Here is a 14,093-nt window from a genome sequence, read left to right on the forward strand (position 1 = left end):
GATTGCTTTTTACCCCGCAATCCTCAGCAGAAATGAGCACATTGTTTCCTCCAATTTTCCGGTTCGGAGGTAGGTGTCTGGGAAATAAGCCCCAAGCCAGCCATAGACATAATGGATGGGGAAAGGCGTCTTGAAGTCCCCTAGGAAGCCTTCATCATCCACTATGTCATTCCCTCCTTCATCGCTCCTCGGGACACGGCTCTCAACCCGTAATAAATGCTGCACAAGACTGGTTGTGCAAGGGTGTATTCTTGCCCCCTCGCCATCTCACAAGCCACATAGAAAGTGTCCGGACGAATAATGTATGCTCCACCAGGGAGAGAAAACTTGCACAAGAAAAGTACCAGATAAGCAGCCAGGAAGATATGCCCATTCTCCTTCCGTAGCCCAAGAATTGGTGGGGGCCCCTTCTCCCCTTTCCTTGGTGATGGACCGACTTCATCATCATAGTCCCCATAGAAAAAGGCCACCCAGTTGGTGAAGGTGATGCGTCCCTTCTTGGTCTCAGACCAAAGCAGCTGGTAAATTTGAAACAACTCCTGAAGCCCAACTGGTGGGTATTCCTTCTCAACGTGTTCATCTCCAAAAATGACTGAGTTCATGTCACACCCCATGAATTTACAGTACTGTTATTCCTGAGATGTGACAGACAAAACATATATACATCTATTGATAGGACAAATTTACAGTGGCGAGGTCTTACAAAGTAAATAAAGAAAGCTAGTACAACAACAGTATCTTCCAAGGTTGATCTTGACTATCACTCAAAATGAATCCGCAGTTATCCTGAAAAAAATGTTTACCATAGTTTGATGAGTTTGGCTACTCAGTAAGTGATCATCATAATCCTAAAAATAATCATGATAGAAAGATATCAATATTTTCCAAAATGAGATCTATTAACAGAAATGCATCAACAGTTTCACTTTCAATAAATGCATAATTAAGTCTAATCCGAGTAATTGAAATGCTTATAATACTTTTAACGGCAGTACATAATTCAAAGGATTTCACAAAATACCCTACTGGCGTCCCAAGTAGGTCACCTATATACCCCATCAGCGTGCTGATAGGTCCACTTAATCCCTATCGGCGTCCCAGATAGGTCCACTTAATCCCTATCGGCGTCCCAGATAGGTCCACTTAATCCCTGCAGGTCCACTTATACCTCACCGGCGTACCGGATGAGTCCACTTAAACCCTACCGGCGTCCCAGATAGGTCCACTTATACCTCACCGGCGAACCGGATGAGTCCACTTGCATACTTAAATTATTTCTAAATCTCTTTAAACATTCGAAAGCAGCAATATCATGTACTCAACATATCACTGAAACCATTAATATGAATTTCACTTAAACCATTAATAACAGTCACTCTCTATAATATTTCAAAAATAACCAATCAAATATTTTGGGCTCAAATTTAGAAAGGTAGCAGTTTGTAAAGGCATTCTAGCATAATTGCCAATTTAATATGTATACAAAAAAAAAACTCTTATAAAAATTCAAGAATACGAAATTATCACAATTTATGGAATATCAATTCACAAATAAACATTTCACAACAATACTATAATCAATTGCAAAAATGTCAATTTTTAAATAATAAGGCAGTCATTTGCACATGAATTTTACAATGTCTAAATATTCAAAACAGTAGAAAGAAATATCACAATTTTACTAAAAGCAGAAATATCACATTTATTTCTAACAATAGACAAGAAAAATAAATAAATTTATTTTTCTAATTTACAGCATTCAAAATTTCTAACATAGATAAAATATCACAATTTTTATTAAAAAGATTATTTTTCAAGATAATGAGGTCACGTGCGCATAAAATTTATCGCGCCTAAAATTCATGATAATAAGCAGAAAGAATTATTTCATTTTATTTTTAAAAAGAATGGATTATTTTTCGAGACAATGAGGTCACTTACACACAAAACTGATAAAATAAAGATCCTAGACGGAAATATCACTATTTATTAAAAATAGACTATTTTTCAGAAAGACGATGTCACTTACCCACAATTATTTGAGAGGGAGCTTCCGATAAAAGAATTCGGTTCGAGAGAGAAGTTCACTGTGTTTCGACCAGAGAGAGATCTCAAAGTTTTGTTTTAGGGTGGGAGTACTCACATCCCCTATTTAAATTCTTATAACGTATTATTATATTGTTTTATTACGCTCTACCTCATACCTGAGGTGTCGCGTTAAAAGCAGACTTTTATCGTACGAAAACCACGTCCACTAAAGGACGTTGCCAGCTGCAAGCAGCAGCAGGCAAAAGAAAAAAAGTAAAGGCAAAGGCAAATCTTTTTTTAAATAGTGATGGTCCTCAAGGACCATCATATTCAAACAGAACATCACCTATTTAAAAGCATATTTTCTCCTTTTTTTTTTTTTGAAATTTTAGGATTGTTACAGTTCAGGTGCACGAACTCGTCATACATACTACCAATGAGCGGCAGCCCACCAATGAAATACAGATCTAGTAGAGATATCCTTGCCTTCCCATGGCCGAGCAACCATGTGTTACTAACATGGCTCCAGGTTTCCAAAAGCACCTTGACCGTGTTCGAGTAATAGTCATAGTAGCTCACTTAGCACTGAATGGCGGCCAACAGGGGAGCACGCTTCAGAATGCCCCTGTACCGCCTCAGCACTGTCATGGTAACCCTTCAAATACTGGTGCTCTCCTTGCACCCGCAGCCCAACAGAAGACCATTTCATGCCCGGGGTTTTCACCATCCTCTTGCCTAGAGTCAGCAAGTCCCCATTTGAGGCTATATTTCGGTGCAAGCAATGCAGGAGGACTACTCCATCTTCTACACTCACATTATCGTCGTTATCTTCTCTCACCCTAAACCAAACAGGGTTACTAACAAAGGTGATGCTTAAAGGCCACCTGAGTTCACATAAAGCCTCGGTGAGCCAGATTGGCTCACCTCTCACCAAGATTTCACCGGTGATATCATTGGTGCCGAGCTCCCCTGCTCACAGAAGGTTCTTCACATCTGGAATAGCACCCAAAGGCTGGGCCATTAGAGCAAAAAGACGGTAAGGGGCCACAAAAAAATTGCGTAGACTATCGTCGTCTCGCAACCAAGGGTTGGACTAGCGTCTGCCCGCTGAGATGGTATCGCCATGTGTAGAAGCAGGACTATCGTTGTTTCACGGCTAAGGAGTTGTTGCCATCTGCCAGAAGAGATGGTATCTCTGTGCACAGAAGACAAGACTATCGTCGTCTCACGACTAAGGACCTATCACCGTCTGTCGAAGTAAAGCACTTGATGCCACATGTGCTCTAGCTGTTCGCATGTGTTGCATGTGCGGTGTACCACATCCCTTGAAACCTGAGCACGCCGCCTGACAATCACGATGTGGCCTGCCACCGCACGTGCGGAAGGCGACCATTCACCGTCTTACAACCCTTCGTCTCCCAACCGTTGCAGGCATCTGACGCCTCGGGTTCTCACCGGCATTTCCTCTTCTCACTGGGAACTCACTCTAGTTCACCGGAAAACCCTTCCCTACCTTCTACTCGCTACCAAAGTTGGCAAAAGGACCACCGGAATCCCTAGAAAGCTCACTTATGACCCTGCGGGCTTCCCTTCTCCCTGTTATCTCACTTTTGTAGTTCGCCACAACTCACCAAAATTTCACTGTGGTTCTGGTGAGCCTACTACTGCTCCTCCTTCTTCTTTTCTGATAACCAGAGGATCGTCAGAGCCCCTTGACCTTTCTGCAACCTGCTCGCAATCGCGGAACTACCAGAAAAACACTAGAACTCTGACAGAACACCACTTCAACTCTTGCAGCTTTCACGGGAAAAGTCTCGGCAAAACTTTGAGTAGCCCCTGTTCCCTGCTCATATAGCCTTGTCACTCTCTGAAACACTCGCAAGCATGGTGCGAAGGTTCGCGACCTACTCAAGCTCACCAGAAAACCTCTAAAGGCCTGTATGCTACAAGTATTGGTCGGGGAACTCTTGTCGAAAATCTCTTCATAGAAACTCCGAGTCTTTCTCATTCTAAAACCGTCCTTCGCTATTTTACCTTTCGGTAAAACAGTAAAACGAGGGTTTTCCCCTTTTACACCCAGCGGTCCGAAAAGCTCTCCCTCACAAGATCAAAATGACGCGTTAGTTCTCCTCTTCAGACGGTAATAAGACCAGACCAAGGCGGGTCAAGCTCGAGACCCGAAGAAGCTATCGCCATGCGCTTCCTCAAGGGGCTATCGACATGCGCTTCATGAGGACTTATCGCCGCACGCTTCACCGAGAGGCTATTGCCATGCACCTCATCAAGGAGCTATCGTCGCGTGCCTCACCGAAAGGTAACATCGTGCGCTTCACACCATGGCTAATGTCATGCGCACGTCATCTAGGCCTAATGCCACGTGCGCCATCCAAGACTTAATGTCGTGTGCATGCCATGGCACTCTCATCTGAACCACTGCTCTGCATCCCCAAGGATTAATTTCTTGCACCACAGTCTTACTCCTCAGGAAGCTGAGTTTCCAGTGATGGCTCTATTCCCTCAGAGAGCACATTCCCTCACTACGGCCATGGTCTAGATGCACGACCCTAAACTACATGGTCCAAACTATATGATCATAAACTGTAGCGAATGTCTAGTTAGACGACCTTAAACTACATGGTCCTAGCTGCATGACTTTAAATTGCGTAGCCATGGTCCAAGCAACAAGACCTTTAAAATGGAACGCATGGCGCGACAAATAGTCCATACGTATGACTTTAATTATAAGATGGTCCATCTATTCATTAGGTGTATTTCATCAACATCCCCAGTGGAGTTAGGTGTATGCAAAAAAAAGGGGGGTCGCACTTGCCCCTTCAATCCTCAAAGAGTATGTTTCACACTAACATCCCCCAGTAGGAGTCACATCCTATTGCGACCCACTATTCCCAGGGAGTTAGGGTCATTCCTATCTTCTCAACCCCCAGTGGGGTTGCATCTGTGCTCTAGCCTATCATTCTCAATAGAGTTATACGCATACCATTATCCATCATCCCCGGGGATCGCACTTGCCCTCGTAATCCCCAGTGAAATTTGATCTTCATCTAAAGCGCCCTTCTTATGTATAGCCTTAGCTATTTTTATCCCCAGGGAGTCATATCGCTATCCACATACTTATCACCCATGGATCTTCACCTATATGGCGACCCACACAATGGTCTGTGCTGCATGACCGTAAACTGTACATCAATAGTCCGTGTTGCATGACCTTAAACTGCACAGCCATGGTCCAAACTATATGACCTTAAACTGTAGCGAAGGTCTAGTTGCACAACCTTAAAACTGCATGGTCCTAGTTGCAAGACTTTAAGCTGCATAACCATGGTCCAAGCTATATGACCCTAAACCATAGTGCACATCTTGACCACATGACGTTAAACTACTTTGCCTGGGTCCCAGAGGCACGACCTTAAACTTGCCTTCACATATGCGCACACACTCCTTCCTTAACTGACATATCCGTGTGCACACACCACCTTCATCATTTCCCTAGCGAATCCATTCACTTGACCATTACAATTTATCATTCCCTAGTGAGTCTCACCCATGATCACAAATGGCGAACCATCCCGCCATCCATACTCGTCATAAGCTAGTGGGTCACCAGTTTTCACCCACCATTCACTCATTATCCATCTTTCATAGGTAGCCTCTGCCATCTCCCCAAATTGAGTCAAAACCACCACCATATTCACTCCATGGCCTCCACAAACTGTCATTCATCACCACTATAGTCCAGTTGTATGACCTTAAACTATAGTGGACGTCCTGGCCGCATGATGTTAAAAGGCTTCGCACAGGTCTCGAAGGCATGACCCTAAATACGCCTGCACAAAAAAAACTGGCATTGTGTACACTTGGACAAGGGAATGCCATGAGTAAAAATGACGGACAGGCATGATCACGAAACCATGAGTAAAAGAGTTCCATGAAAACAAAAACCCAGGCATGGTGAAAACCCCAAAAGGGTACCGTGGGAAAAAACGGATGAAATGGGTGAACATAGACGCGACGTTATAGGTAAAAGAGAATAAAAATAAAGGAAGTTGGTGAAAACCATCTTTACGATGACACTTCCCCTGTTCAAGTGAAAACCCGCAAAGGGCACTTGGATCAACAAAATAGGTTGGCACAACATCACAGCCTCAGCCGACAACCAATTGCTAAAACAAGCATAATTTTGGCTAATGGGGTCTACACAAAATCCTCAACTGTCCAGCATCTAATCACAACGCAAATTGGCTCACCCGGGAGTGAGAGCCTAATAAGATCTCCCACACTTCACCTCCAAAAACAACAAGAGTCCCTGAGGGTGAGGACGACGATTGAAAGATCCCTTCAAAATGCTAAAGATCTTCACGAAGGCAAGAAATTGACGAAGCTAGGGCCCAATCTATTGGAGACTTCAGGGTTATTCCTCGCCGTGAGATTGCTTCGTCAAAAACCTTCCTTAGCCAATGGGCCCAGATCTTCGGTACGGGTCAGAAGCCCCTGATGGACCGGACAGGATGGGGCCTACGAGGCCGCCTCGCCAAAATTTCCCCTGGCCGACAGGCCTAGAGCTTTGAGACAGGTCAGGAGCCCCCAACTAGACCTCGCTGTATGGGACCTACAGAGATACCTTGATCATCAAAAGCAAACCTGATGTAGCAATAAACAATGCCGACTGAAGGTTCATAGCACTTGGCCGCTAGAGAGGCTTGATTCTGACCAATGAGGTCCTTCCAAAATCCTCAAGCTATCATAATCGCAAATAGTCCCTTGAGGGTGAGGACTTCGACAGATCCCTCAAAAGTCTCTTATCCACCTAATGCCTCCACGGATGGACCCATACATTGCATCCAAACGTCTGAGCATCCTAGTTATAGCATTGCGTGGATCTCCTCGACGTTCACATAGTCCTGTGGCTAGCCAAAATTTTCCAAATGATTGTACTTCTCGTTTCTCTCGAAGCACAACATTCGGTGGGGTATGCTGTTGGAAGACATTTTTCATCATCATGGGTCCCTGGTCAATAAAGCCTAACAAACAATGGAAATTCTGACAGTCTCAAAATAGCCGTCAAGATCTTCATAAGGACTCTCAAAAGTATCCTACCAAGTTTCGTCGCATTCCGACATGTTTAAGGCAGTACAGATTGAGAAACAATTTCGGTAGAATCAGCCTCTAGCACACTAAAATAGACCCTGTAACTAAAACTATATTTTCGATGTCTCAATTTACTATGGGACCACTTTCATTGGATCTGATACGATTGAAAACCCCCATGGTTCAAATTTCAGCTTAAACAAACATCCTTGGAAGAAGTCATAGATGAAATACCAAAGCAGGAGGAGCCGCACGTTATTTCCGTACGACTACCCTGCAACTCAACTCCAATAAAGGGACAATCATGAATATTAACTTTTGATGCTCATATCTCCCCCGTCTCGAGTCGAATCATGCTCAAATTTTGTGAGCATGTTCGTCTCGTCAAGACGATCCTTTCGATATATGGCATGCCCCGCAACGACGCCTGAGTGTGAAGAAAGGCTAGAGAGAAGTTGTTGATCCGTGAAGAAAGTTGTCGGAAAATCAGCAGCATCATACCTCGCTCGAGCGGCCAAATCACGACAATCGCCAATCCGATCGACGTGAAACCAGTTCCATCATGTGCGTAAGGTCTAAGGATATCTCTAGTCCGAACCCCGTACTTGATGAACAGTTAGATTCCACACACGGAGCTGATGAAGTGACTGCAGATTCCGACCAAAACTCAAAAGTTGAAAAATCTTCGTCCAGACACAGAATCGAGCTGCGTTTGTTGCCACGAGATCGTGACGGCATGCTCAGTGTGATCCAGTGAAGAAATCATTGAAAAACATCAAGGAACAAGCACACTATCGATCCAAAGTTTCAAGATTCATCCAAATTTCAAGTCGCATGATCGTTGCCTAAAAACATGATCCATGGCTCGAAGTTGGTATCAAATCGATCGCCATGCCGAGCCCTATAAGAAAATAATCGTCTTTCGCTCAAACGGGCATCACAAAAACCCCGGATCATCCATGAAAGATCACGCATGTTCTAGGGCAACACAAGAACTGTTTTTGAATTCCACAAATTGTTAGGAAGGGCAAAATCTATCATTTTACACCTTATTTTCCTATTTCTTTTGATTCAATTAAATCTTAATTTTCAGCAATTAGGTTTAATTTTGATCAATCCACCCATGTTTGTGCACAACTCTATATATACCATGTACTATCATGGTATACAGAGGCTTGAACCATTCGTCAAAAGAGAAGTTTTACTTAATAAAGTTCCCTTTCTTTCTTATTGTTGGGTCACGTTGAGAGAGAAAGAGGAACGAGATATAAACTTTTGGATCGGTACCCCCAAGCTTGAGGTAAATCTTTCTCTCTCTTCTTTTCTATTACTTTCTTTTCTTCTTCTTTTTCTTCTTCTTTCTCTTCTTCTCTTTCTTCTTATTCTTCTTCGTCTGAGCCTCTCTCTTAGAGGCCATGCACGGTAGTGGCAGTGCCGTGCATGCCACTTTCTTTTCTTTTTTCTCCCTCCTCCCGTGGTTTCTCAGGTCGCGCATGGCGATGACAGCACCATGCACGAGCTTCTTTCCCATTCTGTTCGTTCATATCTATCTCTCAGACGGCGTTGTCCATGGCTGTCTGCAGATGTGTCCTCGACGTCTCAATGAGGAGCATAGACTACGAAACTTATTGCCACTCGCAGGGGTTTTCCCCTATTGCGTGCCTATCGTAGACGGCGATACCCATTGCCGCCTATGAGGGGTCGCAGCAACACCTATTGTCGTCTGTGAGCTTCCTGCATGTGCTCGGTGCTTATCGCCGTCCGCAAGCTTCCTTTGCGTGCTCGTTGCCTAAGGCTGTCCACGAGCTTCCTTCACACGCTTGGTGCCTATTGCCGTCCGCGAGCTTCCTTCATGCTCTCGGTGGCTATCGCAGTCCACAAGGTTCCTTCACACGCTCGGTGTCCATCGCCCTCTACAAGCCTCTCTCCTGCTGGTGCCCATCGCAGTCCGCAGGTTTCTCTTGTGTCCCACGTCTATCGCTGTATGACTCTGAAAGAACTATCGTCGCGCACTTCACAAGTGGTTATCACTGCGTGCTTCACAAGAGGCTATTGCCACCTGCGAGGGGGCGTGTTTTCTTCACTTGTTGTCAACGGCTACACTCAGCGCCACCCGTACTTCACTACTCACCCTCTAGTCGTGAGTAGTAGTGTCTAGTGCCGTCCAAAGGCCGCGACACTGCTACGCCTTAGTTGTGAGTGGCAACGCCTAACGTCGTCAGACCTCATCTCTCCGCCACCTAGTGCCTTCTCTTCATTCTCTCTTCTTCTCACTTGACTAGGGGTTGACTCAGTCTAGCACCGCCTTAGCGATCTGGTTGTCGAGCAGTATTGACGCCGTGCTGGTCCTGAGTACCATGCCCTTCTTATTGCCACACTAGATTAGGACAGTCCTATCGGCCTCGATTTCGAGTAGTATTATCGTCACGCTGGTCTTGAGTACTATGCCTGTCTTGCTACCACTCCGAGTCGGTCATTGTCTAGCTATCATGTTAGTCTCGTCCCTTCATCAAGCTCCCTTCTCTTTTCTATCCTTATTTGAACCTTCCAGTTCATCACCCTTTCATATGAACATACATTGACCTAAGACAAGGGTGGATCCCTTTGGCCCACTTGTCTTGAAAATTAACCATGTTAGTTCTATGCAGAAAACAAGGTAATTGCCGCTCAAAGGAGGCGAATCCGAACCAGCTAAAGCAGTTAGGGTACTTTCTTCGTGATCTAAGAGGGTGCCCATGCGAACCAGCCCGAGTAAGTCCCGAACCCACCTTAAATTCCTCTCTTAAAGATTGACATACTTGCCCTTGCTCTTGAGCAAGGTTCCTGAGAGAGCGATCTCAAGTCCCAGGTTTCTTTAGAAACTCGAGATACGTGCCGCTAGATAATCTAGATCTGGAGGGCGAGATCGATGCACCTAACCAACTACATCTTAAAAAAAAAAAATTCTCGGTATTTTTTTTTAATGTCATAAGTTTTATTTTTTGTTTTTAATCATATGATATGGAAGCATTTTCTAATAAATTTTTAATCATAGTTGTTATAATATTATAATTAATAATTATACATTTAATAACCAAATCTTGTATTTTATTTATTATTTTATTCGTATTATAAATTATGTAATGTATTATTTTTCTTATAGTTTTAAATAAGATTTTTTAAAATTAGATGATAGATATTAGATTTGTTCTTATTTGTATACTAAAATAAATATAACATATAAATCAACAATTTTTCTTTAAAAAATTTTTAGTATATAATATTATAGTTACTTAGGTTGTAATAATTTTGGTTAAGTAAAGTAAATTAATAAATGTTTGACACTTTCATGTGACCCTAATTTTATTTTATATGGGAAATTATTCTTTTTAATCTTGTAATACATAAGTGTTTGCTAATATTTTTAAATTATTTTGATTCTATATTGTAATAATATATTAAGAATTATATACATTGAGACCATTTATCTTTGATACAAGGTGGTCATAATTCCTTACAACCATTTGATGTGAAATTTGATAGCTTGGATGTGTCACAAAGTTTGAGAAAATTTCTTTTGAAGATTGAGCTTGGTCAATGGAATAATTGCATCCACCCAATTTCACATCCAATGGTCAAGATTAGCCTTGTATCAAAGGTAACTGGTCTCATTCTATACTTTCTCAATATGTTATAATTAATAATTATGCATATATCTAAACAGGAAAACAAGGTCTCAGTATTCACCTATTTTTATAAAGTAATGAAAGTCCATAATGCACCACTCCTAAATTCTTTTAGAAACTAAAAGAACACTATTTTTAGATATTTATAGTGATTTTTGTAAAAAAATTTGAGAAAAAAATTACCAATTCCATTGATTCTCCGATCCCATCCACTGATTCCCCAATCCGACATGGGTATGGGTATGACTGATTTGAGTCATCGATCCATTTTTTAAAACCTTAGTTTTGAATTTCATGAAAGAGGTGTGGTGAACATTAACATGAATTCTATTTTTATTGCTCTTATACCTAAGAAGAGAAGCATTCAAAAGTTGGGGGATATTAAGCCTATTAGTTTGCTATCTAGCCTTTACAAGATCCTTGCTAAGTGTTTAGCTAAGAGATTAAAAAGTGTTTTTCCTATGGTGATTAAAGGCCCTCAATCAACCTTTATTCAAATAGGCAAATCATGGATAGCATTTTATGTGCTCAAGAAATTATAAGTTCTCGAATTGCTGATAAGACAGAAGGTATAGTATGCAAAATTGATATAGAAAAGGTATATGATAAAGTTGAATGGAGGATTTTATTGCAAACTATAAAAGCTATGGAATTTGGAGATAGGTGGTTAAAATGGATTGAAGGTTGTTTGAGTTCAACTTACTTTTCCATTTTAATTAATGGGAAACCGAAATATTTTCTTAAAGCTTCAAGAGGAATTCGACGACAAGGAGATCCTTTTTCTCCCTTTTTGTTTACAACTATGGGAGAAGTTTTCAGTGTGATGTTATCATCGGTGGTTTTTGCTTAGTGGTTTTTAGGTTAAGAGCAATGGGACTAATGTATCTCATCTGCATAAGTGGTTTCTAGGTTAAGAGCAATGAGACTAATGTACCCTATCTGTAGTATGCAGATGATACATTAATATTGTGTGGTGCTAATGAGGTAGAGATCTCTGTTTTGAAGAGATTTTTGAAAGTATTTGAAGTGGTAACGGGGCAGAAGGTAAACTTGAATAAAACACATATTATTGATGTTGCATGTGAAGATAGCAAAGTGCAACAGTTTGCTGAATGTATGAACTGTGAAATTGGTAGATTTCCAGTTAGATATTTGGGGATACCACTATCTGACAGCAACAATAGGGTGGCTTTGTGGGATCCAGTTATTCAAAGGATACAATATAAGCTTGACTCATAGAAATACAAACTTTTGTCCTTGGGGGGCAGAATTACATTGATCAAGGAAACTATAGCAAATGTGAAAGGTTTCTATACTTCCCCTACAACATAGAAGATATATGCTTCCCCTACCATCCAACCGTCCAATTTTGACACTTACCGTTTGATCTTAGATCCGATGTCTCAAAGTATTTTATTTTTATATAAATTATATGAATATGTTATCCACCATATTCTCATTGGGACGCACCTATAAAAAATGTTAAAAATAATTTTTTGATAAAATATAATGACCAAAATACCCCTTGAAATTTTCATGGGTATTTTGGTCATTGTATTTTATTAGAAATATTTTTTTAATATTTTTCTTTAGTGCGAGTTTAATAGAGGATTGGACATCCAAATTTTTGTGTCAAAATAGTGTAAAAAAAATAAATAAAAATAAAATAGTATAGAGACGTGACATTGTGATTGGGGAAATCTTAGCCCTCCATTCAGAATGGACGGTTGGATAAGGGGAAGTATAGAAGTTTTATGCTATAGAGGAAACATAGAAAGCTTCCCCATAAAAAATTTACCAATATATGCATGTCATTGTTTAAAATACCTAGATGTGTGGCAAAAAAGATAGAAGACTTGATAGAAGGTTTTTATGAGGGGAGCATGATGGTAAGAAGAAATATAGTCTTGTTAAATGGGACAAAGTGTGCACTCCAATTGATGAAGGGGTTTGGGGTTAAAAAAGATACAAATTATGAATAGTGCTTTGTTGACTAAGTGGTGGTGGTGATGTGCAACAGAAAGGATAAGTTATGGCATAGGATTTTAGGGGAGAAATATAGGGAGTATATCGAGCATGGGATAGTGGCAAAAGGATGACAGAAGAAAGGTATATCACCGATTTGGAAAGGTATGTTATCCCATAGAATTTTCTTTATGGGTAATATGAGAAACATTGTTGGTAAAGGTGACAAAGTGAAATTTTAGCAGCAGAAATGGATTGGTGAATGTGCTCTTAAGGTTCAATTTTCTCTTCTTTTTGCTAAAGTTACTTCAAAAAACAAATATGTTTATGAGATGGTAGGTAGTACATTCAATTTAAATTGGGATATATGTTGTTCTTATAGGAGAGTTAGGAATGAGGTTGTGACTGAATATGTACAATGTTTGGATATTCTTAAACAATGTTTTATTATCTTGATATGGAGGATAAAGTTATTGCAAACCTAGTAAAATGGGAAATTTTCAGTTAGCTCGGCTTATAAGTTATTGTTTAATGATCACAATAGATGGATGGATAAAGAGGCAGGAAAGATTTGGCAGTGGTCTGTTCCCTTGAAAGTCAGAGCTTTCTTATTGTTGCTGAAGTTAAAGAAGAGTGTTAACAATTGATATGCTGCAAAAGAAAGGGAAAATCATTGTGAATGTATGTATTTTATGTAAACAGAATGAGGAAAATGTTGAGCATTTATTATTGGAATGTGTATTTGCTAAGCAGGTTTGAACTAAAATTCTTATGGGAATGGATTTGAATGCTTGGGACCAGTTCAGTATGATAATGAATTGGGGGATTGGCTGATGAATGGATTGAGTAAAAAAAGGGGAGTTATTTGGAAAGTTGCAAGGGCTGCTGTATGTTGGGAAATTTGGAAGGAGAGAAATAAGAGATGCTTTGAAGCTAGGTTATAGACACCTATACAAGTAGTTGAAAGGATTAGAAGTGTAGTGGCTGATTGGCTTGGAGTTAATAAATTCTGGTGGGGTATCTCGATTTGATTTGATGTATAATTTGGATCTATTGCTAAGAGATCGTATACCAAAAGTTATAAGAGTGGGGATATGGAAATGTCCTGATGGATTAAAATAAATTTTGATGGCAGTTCTATGGGCAACCTTGGTCCTGCATGGATTGGTGGGATTATTAGAGATAGCAATTGTGGTATTTTAAAGAAATTTTATGCACCAATAGGGATTGCTACATCAAATGAAGCAGATGCAAGGCGGCATTGCAAGGTGTGAAATTAGCCAGAGAATATAAAATGCCATTGTAATTGAAGGGGACTCAATGAATATC

This window comes from Amborella trichopoda, chromosome 6 (assembly GCF_054954075.1).
Source record: "Amborella trichopoda isolate Santa Cruz 75 chromosome 6, AtrichopodaSantaCruz75HAP2 v2.0, whole genome shotgun sequence".
In the NCBI taxonomy this organism is placed as follows: Eukaryota; Viridiplantae; Streptophyta; class Magnoliopsida; order Amborellales; family Amborellaceae; genus Amborella; species Amborella trichopoda.